Source organism: Schistocerca cancellata, chromosome 6 (genome assembly GCF_023864275.1).
Source record: "Schistocerca cancellata isolate TAMUIC-IGC-003103 chromosome 6, iqSchCanc2.1, whole genome shotgun sequence".
Taxonomy (NCBI): Eukaryota; Metazoa; Arthropoda; class Insecta; order Orthoptera; family Acrididae; genus Schistocerca; species Schistocerca cancellata.
Genome location: NC_064631.1, coordinates 297,163,231 through 297,180,786, shown reverse-complemented (window position 1 = coordinate 297,180,786; position 17,556 = coordinate 297,163,231).

Below are 17,556 nucleotides of genomic sequence, written 5' to 3'. Positions count from 1 at the left end.
CTTATAAGTTTTAGTGAATCCACCAGAGATAGACATGTGAACAGAGAGAGACCAGTAAGAACATTAAGATGACAAGCAGCTGTCTCACTGAAATACTGTGGAGCTTTCACAAATTTGTCTGATGTAATGCCCATGAGCCACTGAAGCAAACTTTTCCTGATCAAACAGAATGAGCTCTTTTCAACCGTGGAAAGAAAAATCAAATCTAAGATTACCTTTCTGAGATATAGTCTTTTGAAAATCTGATGAATAAATATTTTGAGAGGACTTTAATCTTAGATAACTCAATAATTATTTCAGTAATCAGGGTGTAACTTGCACAACATTATAACATGCTGGCTGGCTGTAAATGAAAAATCCCCATCAGAAAGTCATTCTATTATAAGATACGATTGGACGAAACATTATCAAAATTTGTCATGACAAAATTTATGATCTACACTCCTGGAAATTGAAATAAGAACACCGTGAATTCATTGTCCCAGGAAGGGGAAACTTTATTGACACATTCCTGGGGTCAGATACATCACATGATCACACTGACAGAACCACAGGCACATAGACACAGGCAACAGAGCATGCACAATGTCGGCACTAGTACAGTGTATATCCACCTTTCGCAGCAATGCAGGCTGCTATTCTCCCATGGAGACGATCGTAGAGATGCTGGATGTAGTCCTGTGGAACGGCTTGCCATGCCATTTCCACCTGGCGCCTCAGTTGGACCAGTGTTCGTGCTGGACGTGCAGACCGCGTGAGACGACGCTTCATCCAGTCCCAAACATGCTCAATGGGGGACAGATCCGGAGATCTTGCTGGCCAGGGTAGTTGACTTACACCTTCTAGAGCATGTTGGGTGGCACGGGATACATGCGGACGTGCATTGTCCTGTTGGAACAGCAAGTTCCCTTGCCGGTCTAGGAATGGTAGAACGATGGGTTTGATGACGGTTTGGATGTACCATGCACTATTCAGTGTCCCCTCGACGATCACCAGTGGTGTATGGCCAGTGTAGGAGATCGCTCCCCACACCATGATGCCGGGTGTTGGCCCTGTGTGCCTCGGTCGTATGCAGTCCTGATTGTGGCGCTCACCTGCACGGCGCCAAACATGCATACGACCATCATTGGCACCAAGGCAGAAGCGACTCTCATCGCTGAAGACGACACATCTCCATTCGTCCCTCCATTCACACCTGTCGCGACACCACTGGAGGCGGGCTGCACGATGTTGGGGCGTGAGTGGAAGACAGCCTAACGGTGTGCAGGACCGTAGCCCAGCTTCATGGAGATGGTTGCGAATGGTCCTCGCCGATACCCCAGGAGCAACAGTGTCCCTAATTTGCTGGGAAGTGGCGGTGCGGTCCCCTACGGCACTGCATAGGATCCTACGGTCTTGGCGTGCATCCGTGCGTCGCTGTGGTCCGGTCCCAGGTCGACGGGCACGTGCACCTTCCGCCGACCACTGGCGACAACATCGATGTACTGTGGAGACCTCACGCCCCACGTGTTGAGCAATTCGGCGGTACGTCCACCCGGCCTCCCGCATGCCCACTATACGCCCTCGCTCAAAGTCCGTCAACTGCACATACAGTTCACGTCCACGCTGTCGCGGCATGCTACCAGTGTTAAAGACTGCGATGGAGCTCCGTATGCCACGGCAAACTGGCTGACACTGATGGCGGCGGTGCACAAATGCTGCGCAGCTAGCGCCATTCGACGGCCAACACCGTGGTTCCTGGTGTGTCCGCTTGTACAGCCCTCTCGCAGTGTCCGGAGCAAGTATGGTGGGTCTGACACACCGGTGTCAATGTGTTCTTTTTTCCATTTCCAGGAGTGTACTTTGATAGCAAATTGTGATAATTTTGCTGTGCTCTGAGCTGATGTTCAGCAACAAGATTGTTGTACTTAAAAAGTTGAGTTAAATCAACAAGTTTCAGTAGGAGAGTTCCCTTAGATTATGAGCAACAGGAAAGCAAACTCGCGAATTTTTTTTTTGCATCTGTCATGATATGGAAAAGCTGACATTTACAAAAGCTTGGCTAAGATCCCAGCACACTATTTATCAAACTGTGATTTGGTATGGCCTGCACATACATCCTGTAAAAAATTTCATCAAAATTGAAGAAGGTTGAGTGAGGGCCTTGGTTATATTCAGGCCACTTGATATGGTATGATCCAAAATTAATACCGTTTTAAAGCTCACAATTGTTCATCAAACTACATAACATATTGATTGAAGAACATTTTTTTGATGGTAACAGCAAATTAAACCAAAAAACAATGCAGGATAATAACGAGTGTTGTAGGTAGGGCATCTCATGACAGCTTTCACATTCCAGAAAATTTTCCCACCTGCTGGCCACTATAGCACACAGTTTAAACAAACATTAGACATTATATAAGCACAAATTGAAACCATCTCTCTCTCTCTCTCTCTCTCTCTCTCTCTCTCTCATGCATGTGCACTTTGCACTTTGTATGTGGGTGGGCATGCTTGCACGTTTTGATTTATTGTGGCTATTCCAGTCTGGTTTTAGAGTATCAAAGAACAGACAAATAATAATATGTAATGATAGTAGTATGAGATCAGAGCATACAAACTTTGGGCACTTGACAATGGCTTTTTGCATAAGGTCCATTCATAGTTAAGTCTGAACATGAGTGATTTTTCTAAAAATATTTCTTTATCAGACTTCGTAGACTGAATAATTCCAAAGATTTGGTTCCTGCTGGACCACTGACAATATTTGTAACATGGAATCTTCAGTCATGCCAAGATGTCATTTAATTGGAACAATAGCTTGCAACATAAATGAAACACAAGATTAAATAATGTCACTGTATTCACAAAATATTATACTGAATTAAATTACATAGACACTTACACTAATTCTGTTGCTGCGTGCAACTACGAGTATGCCTAGTGAGATTGCATCTCATAGAATAATGGTGGTGGGCCAAATAATTATCTGCAGCAATGGCAGATATGTGTCTGATCAGGATGGCTTCCAGAACAAAAAGGTGCTGTCTTCTTGGAAAGACAACTGAACTGCGTAATTATTCTAACTTTTCAGTGGTTGCATCCCACAATCAATACAACCGCTTATACTATTTAAGGATACAGGGTACTTATAAATGGTGGAAAATCGAGATTTTTTTTATAACTTAGTTAAATTCTATAGTATTATCTGATTACATTGATATATGCATTATAGAGTTTCAAATTAAAAATGACCTATATATACCAAATTCTAAAGTTACGGTGATGTGTGCTGCCACACCCTCTTTATTTATGTTACAGAAACCAGTATTATTTCAAAAATAACTGTGTACTTTCTGTTTATAGCGATTATACATATGATACATTGTATATGTTGGTAACAGTGTAGGTTTTTATTGTCTGTAAATGATTATCTTTGCTAGTATTTACTTTTGTTTCACTGAAGTAGCTTGTTGACATGTTACTGAATGTTTGTTGCCCAAGTGCTACATATATATGTGGAAGAATGTATCCTTTAGTGTGCAATAAATACGAACTATGCCACGCATCATAAAATTCAATAAAAGGAAATTCCATGGTAACCAGTTCACAAACAGAGCAAACCACACTGTTGAAAGTAACCTATATATCAGTTCTTCAGGAAGAAACCCCCACATGGCATGCCTCCTAGTGACTCAAATTTTTGTGTTAACAATGACACTGTTTGTAATGGATTTGTTGTTGTTGATGTGGGCATCTTATCTTCTTTGATAAAGGAAGTGGCAAAATGCAAACAAAGTGATGGTGTAGGCTGTCTGGAAATAATTGAACAACAAAGTAGCAGGAAGGGTTTAGCATCAAAATTAGTTGTTGTTTGTAGATCCTGCAATAAATCTACCTTGAAAATGATTTCAAACATTGTTCATAATTCATATGATGTGAATTTGAAGTTAGTGTATGCAATGTGTGCAATAGGAAAAGAAAAAAAGCCTGCCCAAACGCTTTGTGGTTTCATGGACCTTCCTCCTCCTCCTCCCAGTATGTTCAGCAAGTACATAAAAATACTTTTAGGTGCCTTGACGATTGTGTCTAAATCATCTATGAAACGTGCAGTAGAAGAAACTTTAAATATTAGTGGAACTAGGGACTTTGCTGTTACACTTGATGGGACATGGCAACATCGAGGACATTGTTCCTTGAATGATGTTGTAAGTGCTACTTCTCTGCAGAATGGAAAATTTGTTGATGTTATCTAAGTACTGCTACACCTGCCACGGTAACACTGAAGGACATATTGAACATCAGTGTCTAAGAATTATGAAGGTACAGTGGAGGTGTGGAGTGTGGCGGAGCGCTAAAAATATTTCAGAGGCTGGTGCCCGTTTATAATATCAGATACACGAAGTACCTAGGTGATGGGGACTCTAAAGCTTTCAACAGAATTAATGAGTTCAATATTTATGGTGATACCTTGGTAACAAAACTGGAGTGCTGTGGACATGTGCAAAAGAGGATGGGTGCTAGATTGACTAAGCTATGATGAGAAATGAAAGGAAAGCTGCTATCTGATGGAAAATCTCTGTCTGGTTGTGGCAGATTGACAGAAACTGAAATAAACCTTCCTCAGAGTTATTATGGACTGGACATTAGATGAACTGCACCTCTGAATGATGTTACAGCAATGAGAAAAGCTGTATGGGCCACCTAGTTTCATAAGTTGTCCACAGATGACCGCCCTGTTCACGAACTTTGCCCTAAAGGAGCAGATTTGTGGTGTGGTTGTGAAAAAGCAAAAGAAAGTGATCAAATATCCCATCATAAGCATTATCTTCCTGAACCTGTTATGAATGAAATAAAACCAATTTTTAGAGACCTGAATGACCCTGTTTTGCTTAGTAAATGTCTTCATGGGGGCACTCAGAATACAAATGAAAGTTCCAACCATGGCATATGGGAGATATTACCCAAGAATGTTTTTGTAGGACTAAATACATTAAAAGTTGGTGTACTAGATGCATTGATATGTTTCAATGATGGAGTGATAGGAAGGCTGGAAGTCCTGAGAAATTTAGGCATAAAATGTGGCTCTAATATGGAAGATCAATTGTTTGCGTGTGACAGGCAACAGGTGCATGAAGCTGAAAGATTCGCTCTTCAAGTTACCAAAGAAGCAAGAAGTGCTAAAAAGAATGCCAAGAGGAAGCTTAAAGATGAAGAAATGCTGCAGGATGAAGACTATGCTTCAGGAATGTTCCGAGGCACAGTTTGATTGGACTCCTATCTTCATTCACAGTTTCCCATAAGTTGTATTTTTCAGAATTCAGGTACAAATATTTCATAAAGTTTATAAAGCATTGATCTAATTTTTTTCTGTAACTTGCAATAGTCCATACTTATATATTAAAACTAAGCTTTATTGCAGAATCCACTAAATTATAGAAAAAAATAACATTTTTATTAGGAAAAAAATTATAAAAATTAAAATGTAAGATGTCATTTTTTATCCTTGTAATTTACATAATAGCTTGAATTAAATAGGTCTAGTACCTCAGCCATCACGTCATGCATATCTGGTAAAAATTTGGTCTCCTTCAAATGTATAACATTGGATTAAATGGTACCTCAATTTGGGGAAGCATTTTTGAAAAAAAAAATTGCATCAATTTCTTTGTAACTTTCTTAATAACCCTAAACAGGTTCAAAAATATTCAAAATACTTCTAATTTGTTTAAAAAGTGTGCTGCATTACCTGATATCAACAAAAAATCTATAAAACGTATACATTATAAACAGTGCCTGAAAGAAGTATGTGTTGATTTATACATAATATTGAGCTGGAAAAGTACCCTGTATCCTTAATATTTTAAGTAATTCTTTATTTATATTCTGAACTTATGTCTACTTTTTTTTGCAATATATCCACACCCATCCTGCAACTGTGCCTTTAAAACATGCATGCACAGATAAGGGGATTGTTCTTTTGCTCTCACAGTCATATGTCTTGTCAAAATATTTGGTTGATACAAAGCTCTACAAGGATGTGGTAACATTTTCTTCCAATTTATTAACAAATCTGTTAAGTTGTGGTATGTCTATTTGGCAACTAGTTTCAAACTATCTGGCTCATTCTTAAGTCTGACCTATTGAGGGTGCACTGAAAGTGCCTGATATTAATAAGAAACATCACAACAGCAATACTAGCTTCACAAAATAGATGACTGTCATAATAGACATGTGCCTACTTAGCAGGTCAGAATCAAACAGCAACAACAGTTCTGAACAACACTCTTACACCTATAATTACTGTGGATGCAATATAAGTTGCAGCGTCTCGCTATTCATATCAATTTCAAGTGACAGTGTGACCTGCTCATCAATTATTTTTGAAGCTCAGTAACAGCTGACAATACTGCATATATACTACCTCCTTGCAGTTGTGTGAATGACATGAATGAATGGTATTTTATATAAATCTGTCCAGTAACATTAGCTCTGCCAGCTCAGATAATGCATAATATGAAAAATTTGCCTTATTAGAAATGCAATGGTTATTTAGAAATTCATTGTGCTGGTTACATATGCATTTATTAGCAGAATATGAATTGCAAATACTGTTTTTTCTCCTTCTGGTCTGTGGATGAAAGTTAAAATCAATGTACATAATTCGGCACATACTCCCTTGGGACAACCAGATGGTGATGATACCTTACAAAGCTAATCCCTTGGGCTTTATAACATATGAATCAACAACATTCCTGGCATAGGCTTACTCCTCAGGTATCCTTACAGTTTCTCATTTAGATCAAATTCATTCTCTTCAAGGGCTATCAGCTTAATTAGATAAAGAATCCAAATTCGTTGTTACAGACTTGAAATTATATTTTAATAATTTCTGTAAAACATTTCTATGGAAAAACATGGTGGTTTGCCATTCTGTTGTTCTCCCCTTACCAAATGGCATAGCCATGCCCTCTGTTCAACAAGGCTTCCAGTTGCAGAAGACTATCAATACACATTTAAAGTTCCTATTTGCTTAAAGCAACAGTTGATGCTATTGTTATTTAGGATAATGATACATGTCATTGACATAATTAGTACCAGAAACTGATATTTTACATATGATCTCAAACATTTAAAATGAAAAGAAAAATAATAACAACAAAATAATGACATCATAAAAATACTTTTAAAAAAGGTAGAAACACAAAAAGGTACTGAGAAACATACAGTTAGAAAATGAAATAATTTAAAATCTGGGTTTAGTGGCATTTTAAGGAACATACTACTGGCATAATCTGGAAAGAAAGACAAATTTTAATAAGTGTTAGACACTTTGATTCCTATCACAAAGGACGCTGTACACTGAAGAAGGAATCAATGCATCGGAGGTCTGACTTCAACTCCAAACCAAGTGAGGAACACTTTTGTCTCATCTGATGAGACAGAGGGAGTGCTGTTACATATGATTAGGGCCAGATTAATCATATTGCGGCCCAGGCAATGAATGTCACATGTCCGCTTTACCCTTTTCTAACTTCCTAAAATACTTTTTTCTACCACAATGAAATTGTGCTGGTTTTTCTAATACATTATGCAGGTAAAAAAACTGAAACAAATGAAAGGAAAAAATGTGTATATTTTATTGAATCGTTTCCTAAAGCACAATATGCATAGGTTTTGTAGATAAAAAATCGTTTAAAACATCTTGAAAGTTGACCTTTTCCAATGCATTATTTTGAATCACCAATGAATTTAAACTGTTCTGTGACATTAATGAACAAACACAGTTTTTGCGTAGTTTTAATTTTGGGAAGTTACATTCACCCATGGAGTTTGTAATAAGCTGACTTCTATATACTTGCAATGCTGTCATTCATTCAGGAAAGTTTATTATGCAATACTACCAAAAATCAGTTTATACGATTTCTTGGCAGGTACATTTTTATCTTTTCCATCATCCTTTAAATGTAAGATAAAGTACTTGAACTGCACCACCTTGTCTATAAACTCAGGCTCAATGTCCTTGGAATAATGTTTCATAAACTTTGTACAAGCTTCTCTAATTTCACCGTTGGAGTTTGTCCAGGAATCTGTTAGAAATCCAAACAGAGAATTAATTTCCTAGTAAGCCTCTAGTCACTGCGATGAATCTATACACAGCGTATCTAGTTCAGGCAAATGAGTTTCAGTTTTTAACTTCTCATTTACTCTGTGCACAACATCTCCTGCAGATTCATCATAATGCCTTTTCCTTCTTCGCACATGCTCATTCTCATCACTGTATTGGGTGTCTGTTTTCTCCTTTGGCTTCCTCTGGTAATCGTCAAATAATTCTCAATGTGAATGTAAAAAGTCTAAAAATTATTTTATAAGATAACCTGCCAGACTTTATTTAAAATTCCACTCTAGGAAAGCTTTCTCAGCTTTACTAGATATAATCTTCTGAATTGGACTTTCAGAATAGGAGTGACATGGTACGAAGGTTACTCAGAAAGCAAGGAACAGTCTGTTGCGAAATGGAAAATACAGTGAAAATCTGATGAAGCTTAGCACAGATGTGTTGGGAACTGTGTCTAGTACGCCTGTTGGTCGCCTCATGTCGTTCTTTTCAGTTCTGAGCTCACAGTGAGAACATAAAGATGGCTAGAAATTAGCGTCTCCCGCCACGTATGAGGGCCTGGCGAAAGATTTCGCCTGAAGCTATGCAATCCACATAACATAATTGTCATGTGGTTCGTTCTACACGACAATTCTCGGCCGCACACTGCAGGGGTAATGAAGATGCTCCTGCAGCGTTTTCGCTGGGAAGTGCGTGTGTGTGGTTTAAGGTTTTCGGGCGCTAAACAGTGTAGTCATCAGCGCCGAAACGCATAGAAACAGGAACACATGCGGTGAAGGGATGAAGACAGGACAGACAACAAACAAGGAGAACGGCTAAAAGACACAAACCTGACGCAGTTCCAAATCCTCACATACAGAGGCAAAACAAGAGGAGAAGAAACACACTAAAAAAGGAAAGGAAACACAAGGAAAAGAGAACAGAAATCGAAGTGAAACAAGTAGGTAATCGTGACTGGCATACCTCTTACCTAAAACCTGGGTGAGCCAGTCACCCAGCAGCACATTAAAATCCTCTCCCTAAAATCCGAGGCAACAAGTTGGACAGGACACAAAACCGTAAGACCTTAACCACAGTCGTTGCGTCGTCTTGCAAAATAGAGGGCAAATCCGGTGGCAAGGAAACCACCGCCCTCTGGTCAGAGAATAAAGGACAGTCAAGTAAAATGTGGCGGACAGTAATCTGGACGCCACAAGCACTTCAGATTGGGGGGTCCTCCCGCCAGAGTAAAAAACCATGCGTTAAGGGACTGTGCCCGATGCGGAGGCGAGTGAGGAGAACCTCATCCCGCCTGCATGACTGGTAGGACGTATGCCATGGCCGCGTGGTCGCCAAGACCAGACACAGCTTATTTTCACCGACAGCTAGCCACTCCTCTTCCCATTGACGCAAAACACGAAAACGCAAAAGGGAGGTAACGGCATGGGGGGGGGACGGCACATTCAACAACGTGAAGGAAGGAACATGCATCTTTGGATCTTTGGCAGCCACATCCGCCAGTTCGTTTCCCCTAATACCCACGTGCCCCATCACCCAGCAGAAAGAAACCTCCTTCCCCTGCCGCTGCAGGTGGGGTAGGGCATCATGGATGTTCTGGACGACCGTATCCGCTGGGTACAAGTGTTGCATGGTCTGAAGGGCACTCAGGGAGTCAGAACAGATGAGAAACTTAAGACTGGGAACACATCTTACTGCTCCAATGCCCGCAAGATCGCAAACAATTCAGCACCAAAGATGGTAAATGCCGCAGGAAGCCGTAACTTGACGACTCGATCAGGGAAAACAACAGCACAACCAACAGAGTTCCCCTGCTTAGAGCCATCCGTAAATACTGGTACATGGTCGGGATGCTGGTTTAAAATATCGTAAAATAAGGAGGTAAAAACAAACGCAGGAGTGCAGCTCCTCCAGTACTCTGACAAGTCTAAAAGGACGCTGGGCCTCTGGAGCAACCAGGGAGGCAGGCGGGTAAAACCCTGGAGTTGGGGTGCCACACACTCCACACCAAGGGACTCTAGAAATGCTTGGCACGAATCCCAAATGGTCTCGTTGCCCTGGGACGACTGGAAAAAGAGACGTTGCATAGGCGGTCGGGCAACGGTAGGGTACTCAGGGGAGGTAGGACAGGCAAGAAATTGACACACCCATCGCACCATGAGGAGTTTCCGCCGGATGGCGAGCGGCGGTTCCCCTGCCTCAGCACACAGGCTGGGGATGAGACTGGTACGGAATGCACCAGTGGCCAGCCTAATACCCTCATGGTGTACTGTGTCAAGAATCTTCAGATACGAAGGCCTCGCTGACCCATACACAGTGCATCCATAGTCAAGATGCGACCAGACAAAAGCCCTATAAAACTGCAGCAGACGTGCCCGATCTGCTCCCCAGGACCGATGGCTCAGGCACTTCAAAATATTCAGTGCCTTCAGGGCCCACACCTTGAGGTCTTTAACGTGCGGCAACCACGACAACTTGGAATCAAAAGTGAGGCCCAGGAACTTCACAGTGTCTCTAAAAGGAAGAATGGTGTCCCTCAGACGCAATTCAGGGGAGGTAAAAGGACGTCGAGAACGATTAAAATGAACACACACACATTTGTCTGCAGAAAAAGTAAGACCCATCTTCGCAGTCCATGCCTCTAATCGCTTTATCGTAAGCTGCAGCTGCCGATTAGCAGTGACAAGACTGGAGGAAGAACAGAAAACAGCAAAATCGTCCACAAACAAGGAGCACTGGGCAGGACTCCGAATAGTGGACGTGATACTGTTAATGGCGACGGCAAAGAGGGTGACACTTAAAACTCTTCCCTGAGGAACACCATTCTCCTGCATGTACAAATCAGATAGCACATTACCAACCTGATATCGAAAGAGGCGGCGGGAAAGAAAGGACCGAATGAAGATGGGGAGATGGCCACGAAAGCCCCACTGATGGAGTTAATTGAGGATAAGGTGGCGCCAAGTAGTGTCATACGCCTTATTAATGTCAAAGAATATACCTAGACAATGCTGGTTACGTAGGAAGGCCTGCTGGATGGCCGCCTCAAACAGGGTCAAGTTGTCTATAGTTGAACAACATCTCCGAAAGCCACACTGAGAGTGGCTAAGGAGCTGCTTGGTCTCGAGCAGCCAAACCAGGCGACGGTTGACCATGCGTTCCAATGTCTTCCCGACACAGCTCGTCAAAGCAATACTCCGATACTACTGGGATGCATTCGGTCCTTCCCCGGTTTGAAGAAGGGAATCAAAATCTCCTCCCTCCATGAGTCAGGGAACGTGCTGGATGACCATATCATATTAAAACAATTCAGGAGAACTTCCTTGGATGGCAGCAACAAGTGCTGCAGCATGCTGTACAGGATTGGATCATAACCGGGCGCAGTATCATGAGCCACAGACAGCGCCAAATCCAGTTCCCACATTGTGAAGGGGCAGTTGTAGGGTTCAGAATTTGGAGACCGGAAGTCCAAGTGACTCCTCTCGATGGCAGTGCGGTAGCAGCAGAAATCTGGATCACAGTTAATAGTGGCAGTAGATTCCGCAAAACGCTTGGCCAGTGTCTGGGCAACGTCTCTCGGCACCGTGAGGAGACATCCCTGATGCATCAATGCCATGACAGGTAGTTGGCTGCATTTCCCGGAAATCCTCCTGATGGCTTCCCATACTTTCGTAGAACTAGTGGAGCGGGCGGCGGAGTTCAAGAACGATTGCCATGACCATCGTTTGCTCTCTTTAATCACTCGCCGCGCCTTGGCCCTTGCCACCCGAAAGGCCGCAAGACTGTCAGCTGAGTGACGGCACTTGAAGTGGCACAGAGCTGCACAGTGGGCTCGGATGGCTGAGCGGCACTCAGTGGTCCACCAAGGGACAGGACGCCTCTTGGGATGACTTGAGGACTGTGGGATCGACAATTCAGCAGCACTGGAGATCACGGCTGTAACACGGTCGACCCATTCGTGGACGCTGGCACGGTGTTCCAAAACAGCCAAATGGCTGAAAAGTGCCCAGTCAGCTCTGCAGAGCTGCCACCTGGGCGGCACTGGTAATGCCACAGCCTCATCCAGGAGGCGAATCCAAAGGGGGAAGTGGTCACTAGAGTGGAGGTCAGCGGCAACCTGCCACAGAGCAGAATCCGCGAGTGCTGGAGAGCAAAAGGAAAGGTCAATAGCTGACGACGACCCAGAAGCAGTACAGAAATGAATGGGAGCACCAGAGTTGAGGATGCACAGTTCTTCAGACGTCATGAGGCTTTCCAGAACGTGACCCCTGGGGCAAGTAGTCGTAAAGCCCCATAAGACATTATGAGCATTGAAGTCCCCAGAAGACGAAATGGGCGGGGGAGTTGGCTAATAAGGTCTGTGAGAGCCTCAGAGTCTATTGCATCCTGAGGCGGTAAGTAAATGGAACAGATTGTGAGCCTCTGCCCCACAAGAAGGTCAACTGCCAACTGCTTGCAAGGTCGTAACGAGAGGGAGCTCAGATGAGTGGTGCATGTGATGGACAAAAACCGCAACACCACCCTTTGCCCTTTCCCCCATCAGATCATCTTTTCGATACACGGTATAGCCCCGTAAAGAAGGAGCATCAGTGGCCCAAAAATGTGTCTCTTGGAGACATAAGCACAAGGGGCGCTCTCGTACAAGGAGTTGTAATTCGGTCACATACGTCCTGAACCCATTCAGGTTCCACTGTAATATGGGAGCCAGTGATCAGGGTGGCTGAACTTTCACCCTGCCTCTGTGCTTTGGAGGAGAGCCCGTGTTGGCCGGAGAATTTTTCCTGGGGCGAGAAAATCGACCCCGGTCGACATCATTGTACATCAGCTCCGATGGTGACCCAAGGGAGATGTCAGACAGTACGATGGCCTCGTCATCGGACCAACCCTCACTAGTCTCCTCAGGTGGCAAAATCTTCACCTTCAGCGTCTTTGTCTTGCGGGGCTTAGAATGCAGAACCTTGTCAACAGTTGGAGCTTTACTCGCCTGCGCAGAAGGCGCCATATGGGGAGGGGCAGGAAGTACCCCAATGTCAGCAACCACGGCCTTGTCCGACGTTGTGGGGAGAGCTGCAGGTTGCAAAACAACCGCAGCAGCACAAGTGCACTGGCGAATGCAGGTATTAGTGCTGACACTAGCAACCTCCGTTTGTGTAGCAACAGTGGCCAACTGTACCGGTTTCTGCAGAGTGGAAGCGAAAGATGTTGTAAACACAGGAGGCTGCATGGCCTTAAAGAGCTTCTTGGCCTCACCATAGGGGATCCGCTTAGATGTTTTGATCTCCTGTATCTTCCGTTCCTCGAGATAGATGGGGCAGACCCGGCTCCAGACTGGGTGACTCCCAGAGCAATTCACGCACTTCAAAGGCGATGAACAATCGGCTCCTTCATGGGCAGGCTGACCACATTTACCACAAGTGGCTATCCCATTGCACCCCAACATAGTATGCCCAAAGCGATGTCCGCCGCTCGTGGTCTCGTGGTAGCGTTCTCGCTTCCCGAGCACGGGGTCCCGGGTTCGATTCCCGGCGGAGTCAGGGATTTTCACCTGCCTCGAGATGACTGGGTGTTTGTGTTGTCCTCATCATAACATCATCATCCAGGAAAGTGGCGGAATTGGACTGAGCAACGATTGGGTAATTGTACGGGCGCTGATAACCACGCTGTTGAGCGCCCCACAAACCAAACATCATCATCATCATGCCCAAAGCGCTGACATTTAAAACAGCGCATTGGGTTCGGGAAATATGGCTGTACTGGCAAATGTAAGAAACCCGCTTTAACATGCTCTGGGAGTCTCGGGCAATTGAACGTGAGAATAAACGAGTCGGATTTGACTAAGTCCCCATCGACTTGTTTCATAATATATTGCATGTCAACAATACCTTCGTCAGCCCACTCAGATTTCAGCTCGTCCTTGGGGATATCCACCAAGTCCCTACATGTCACAACACCCTTACTATAGTTCAAAGTGGAGTGGAGCTCTGTCTCGATAGGACAGGAACTAGAACTTTCAACTAACAGAGTCCCATTGCACAGTCGCTTCACAGATTTCAGTGTTCCTGCAATTCCCTCAAGACCCTTGTGGATGTAAAAGGGAGAAACCCTCTCAAAGCTACCCTCCCTCCGTTTGACAATCAAAAACACATTCTGGATATCAGCATGTGCTCTGTTACGACAGTCTGATAAATCTCTAGTAACACAAGGCGCTGGAGGACTCACAGCACGAAGTCGCTTTTTTGATCGGGTATGCTTTCCTACCAGTGGCCCACCCAATCCACTGGTAGGGGGAAATGTAGAGGTCGAAGGGTCCATTGTGGTCCCACGAGCAGTTATGGGAACTAAACGTTCGCTCAGACAGAGCCCCGCGTGCCTGAGTAAGCCTTATACAACTGGGGTGCGGCAGGTGCCCCAGAGGTTGCCCGCTTGCGACTGTTCCACCCCAACGGCCATGCATCTTATAGGTGCGCAGCACACCGTAAGATTGAGGGGTTTTTATACAGGTTTACCTTCCTCGCAATCCAGGCGGTCAAGCCAAGATTACCATACCCCGCAGCAGACAACATTCCACCGCCGCGCCATACGGTGGTCGCTAAAGCATGTCCGGGGGTTATGGTGACAGGAGACTGGCGGCGCTGGCCAGTCCTCAGCTCAGGAACCCCGGGGACGCCAAACCCGTACCCAGCAAATGAATGCTGAGCCCCTGGGGGCTCGCTGGGAAGTGTTTGATCACCCACATAATTGGCTACCCCTGAGGTTAATTTCTGCTCAAATGACAATATTTTGACACAGACAACTAGCTGCAGTCTGGAGCAGAAAATTGTCGAAAAGCACTGGCAGCTGTCTTCTATAACGATGGAACTGAAAAGTTGGTACAACGCTACGACAGATATGTAAGTCTGAGCTCTCGCATATTAATTTCAGAGAGCTTTGTTTGTAGTCGATAGAAATTACGAAGAGAAATATACAATATACTGTTTAGTCTCTGCACGCATAGAATTGCTGTCGTCGCTCTATAATAACGCATAAATTCCCAGGACGGGAAGGAGACTTCCATTCCCGAAAAGACATCCATGTGCGAAACGCACTTTCCTTGCGAAAGTGCCAAAAGAGTACGCAAAGTTAACAGAAAAACACTGTGCAGACGTAGTTTTATTGGATTTCCAAGAAATGGTAGACATGCTTTCTTGAAATACGTTCTTATAAGCAAACACAGACGATGTACAGTACCTGAAGAACTTATCAAGACACTCTTATATCACGAATTTGGCTGCATTGGCTTGATCTTACTGCGTTTCGCAATGTCTTCCTGAAAGAAAGAAAATATATAGATGAGACAAATTGCTTCATGCCTTCTACACAGGTGTACATGAGAAAGGCCTACAGTTCAAAAATACGAGCACGAGTGCAGTGAACAGCTTACCAGTGATTTATTTATTTTTTAAATAAAGTATCACATTCTAAAAATTGCTTTTTTCAAAGGATATGCATAACTATTCTATGAGTATGAAAATCCAACTAGATAAACTAGAGTAGAGTCATATAGATTTAAGCAACGATTTTTACTAACACTGAAGTCATCTTGACTTTATAGGCCTGAACTAATCGTAGAAAAACGAGCTTTTTTCAGCCGAACACACCTAGTATCGCATAAATTTTTGTCTATTTATAGGAAGCGCCTTAAAGGGAGCTCTGCTCGCTTCATGGCGGCTTCGATGCGAAGCATTAACAAATCCGAACATAGAAATTATGTGATGATTTCTTTCGTAAAAAGGAGCAACATACCTATTCAAGAATAGCAACGAGGGCAATCAAATTTGTATCTTAATGTCCTAAAATTACATTATAACTTGTAACCTGTTAGGAGACCAAATGAAGATAGTAGCTGCTGTGGGACTTCTCTTGGACGCGAATACACGTCAGAACGGGAAAAATCCAAACAGTGTTCTAGAATACCTGTTTTGTGTTAACCTCATTTGATTTCATTCTTCATAAGGCTCGATTAAAAATAGGGCCTACTAAGTAATCAAAGTATTTTTTTTAATTTTTGTTGTGACAAGTTAACCGAGTTTAACCAGTGATAGTATTATCATGTATGTAACATAGGGTGTCCATTCGTCCCGTTTTTCCCGGGACAGTCCCGTTTTTTACCAAAATGTCCCGCTGTCCCGAAAGTTTTTTGGGGGACGCTCAAATGTCCGGTTCTTTTATAATTCCGCTTGGCTAGAGTATTTTACGCTACTGGTTGTTTGACTTGCTATTAACTGTGCAATTATTTACGCTAGGAAGCGTGTGATGACTTTCAGCATACCCCAAACATGTACGAAACTGTCAAAAATCGCAAGTAATTTTAAACGCACTATAGGTTACGAATAACAACGAAGATTCTTCTGTTCTAAATCGATCCACTGAATCCGTCCTTTCGGTCCAGAGATACACTACACCACTGATACTTGCTCTCTGGCTTTCGTCAGCACACTATTAATGTTTTGCACTGTGCAGTCACTGTTTCATTATGCCAAAACGAAAGTGTAATTTTAACAGCAATATAAAAAGCGAGTTTCATTTTATCACTGTTAGTGGAGAAACTGTAGAATGTACGTTGTGGAGATCAAAATTTGCTATTGGTCATGGTGGAAGGTCTGACATTGTGAATCACATTAAGACGAAGAAACATCGCATGAGTGATCAAACGAAAAGAGCAAATAAATGCGTGAGTGACTACTATGTATACTTAAAATCAGTAACAGAAATGGATAGGCAGTTGGCAGCACAAGAAGCTACGTTTGCATACCACAGTGCAATGCATAACCAAAGCTTTAAGTCAATGGACTGTACTACAGCAGTAGTTAAAAAACTTTTCAATCCTAAATTCACATGTGGACACACAAAATGTAATGCAATCATTTCAAATGTTATTGCACCGTACCAAGATCAGCAGGTTTTAAATGAACTGAAAAGTGCTCGATTAATTTCTGTAATGATTGATACATCTAATCATCTGGATTTGAAGTTGGTTCCTCTCTTTATCAGGTATTTTCACCCTGAAAATGGCATCACAGTGAAAGTGCTCGAATTGGTTAAGTTAGCTGGAGAAACTTCAGATTTGTTTCAGAATTATGGGCTGGAGGATTTAAAGAAATATGATCTTGGGGGAAAGATGATTGCAGTTTCTGCAAACAACACTAACACCAATTTTGGTGGTAAGCAGAGGAAAGGAAAAAACAATTTGTTCTATAAACTGCAACAGAACGCAGTGAATAATATAGTAGGTGTTGGCTGTCCAGCACATGTGGTGTACAGTTCCTTACAAACTGGCCCAGATTGCCTACCCATCGACTGCCAATTTATTGTAAACAAAATCTACCAGTATTTCCATATATATACAGTAAGGGTTGAATCTCTGAATTCTGTAAGTTTACTGAAACTGAATACAAAACTATACTTGGGCACAGCAAGAC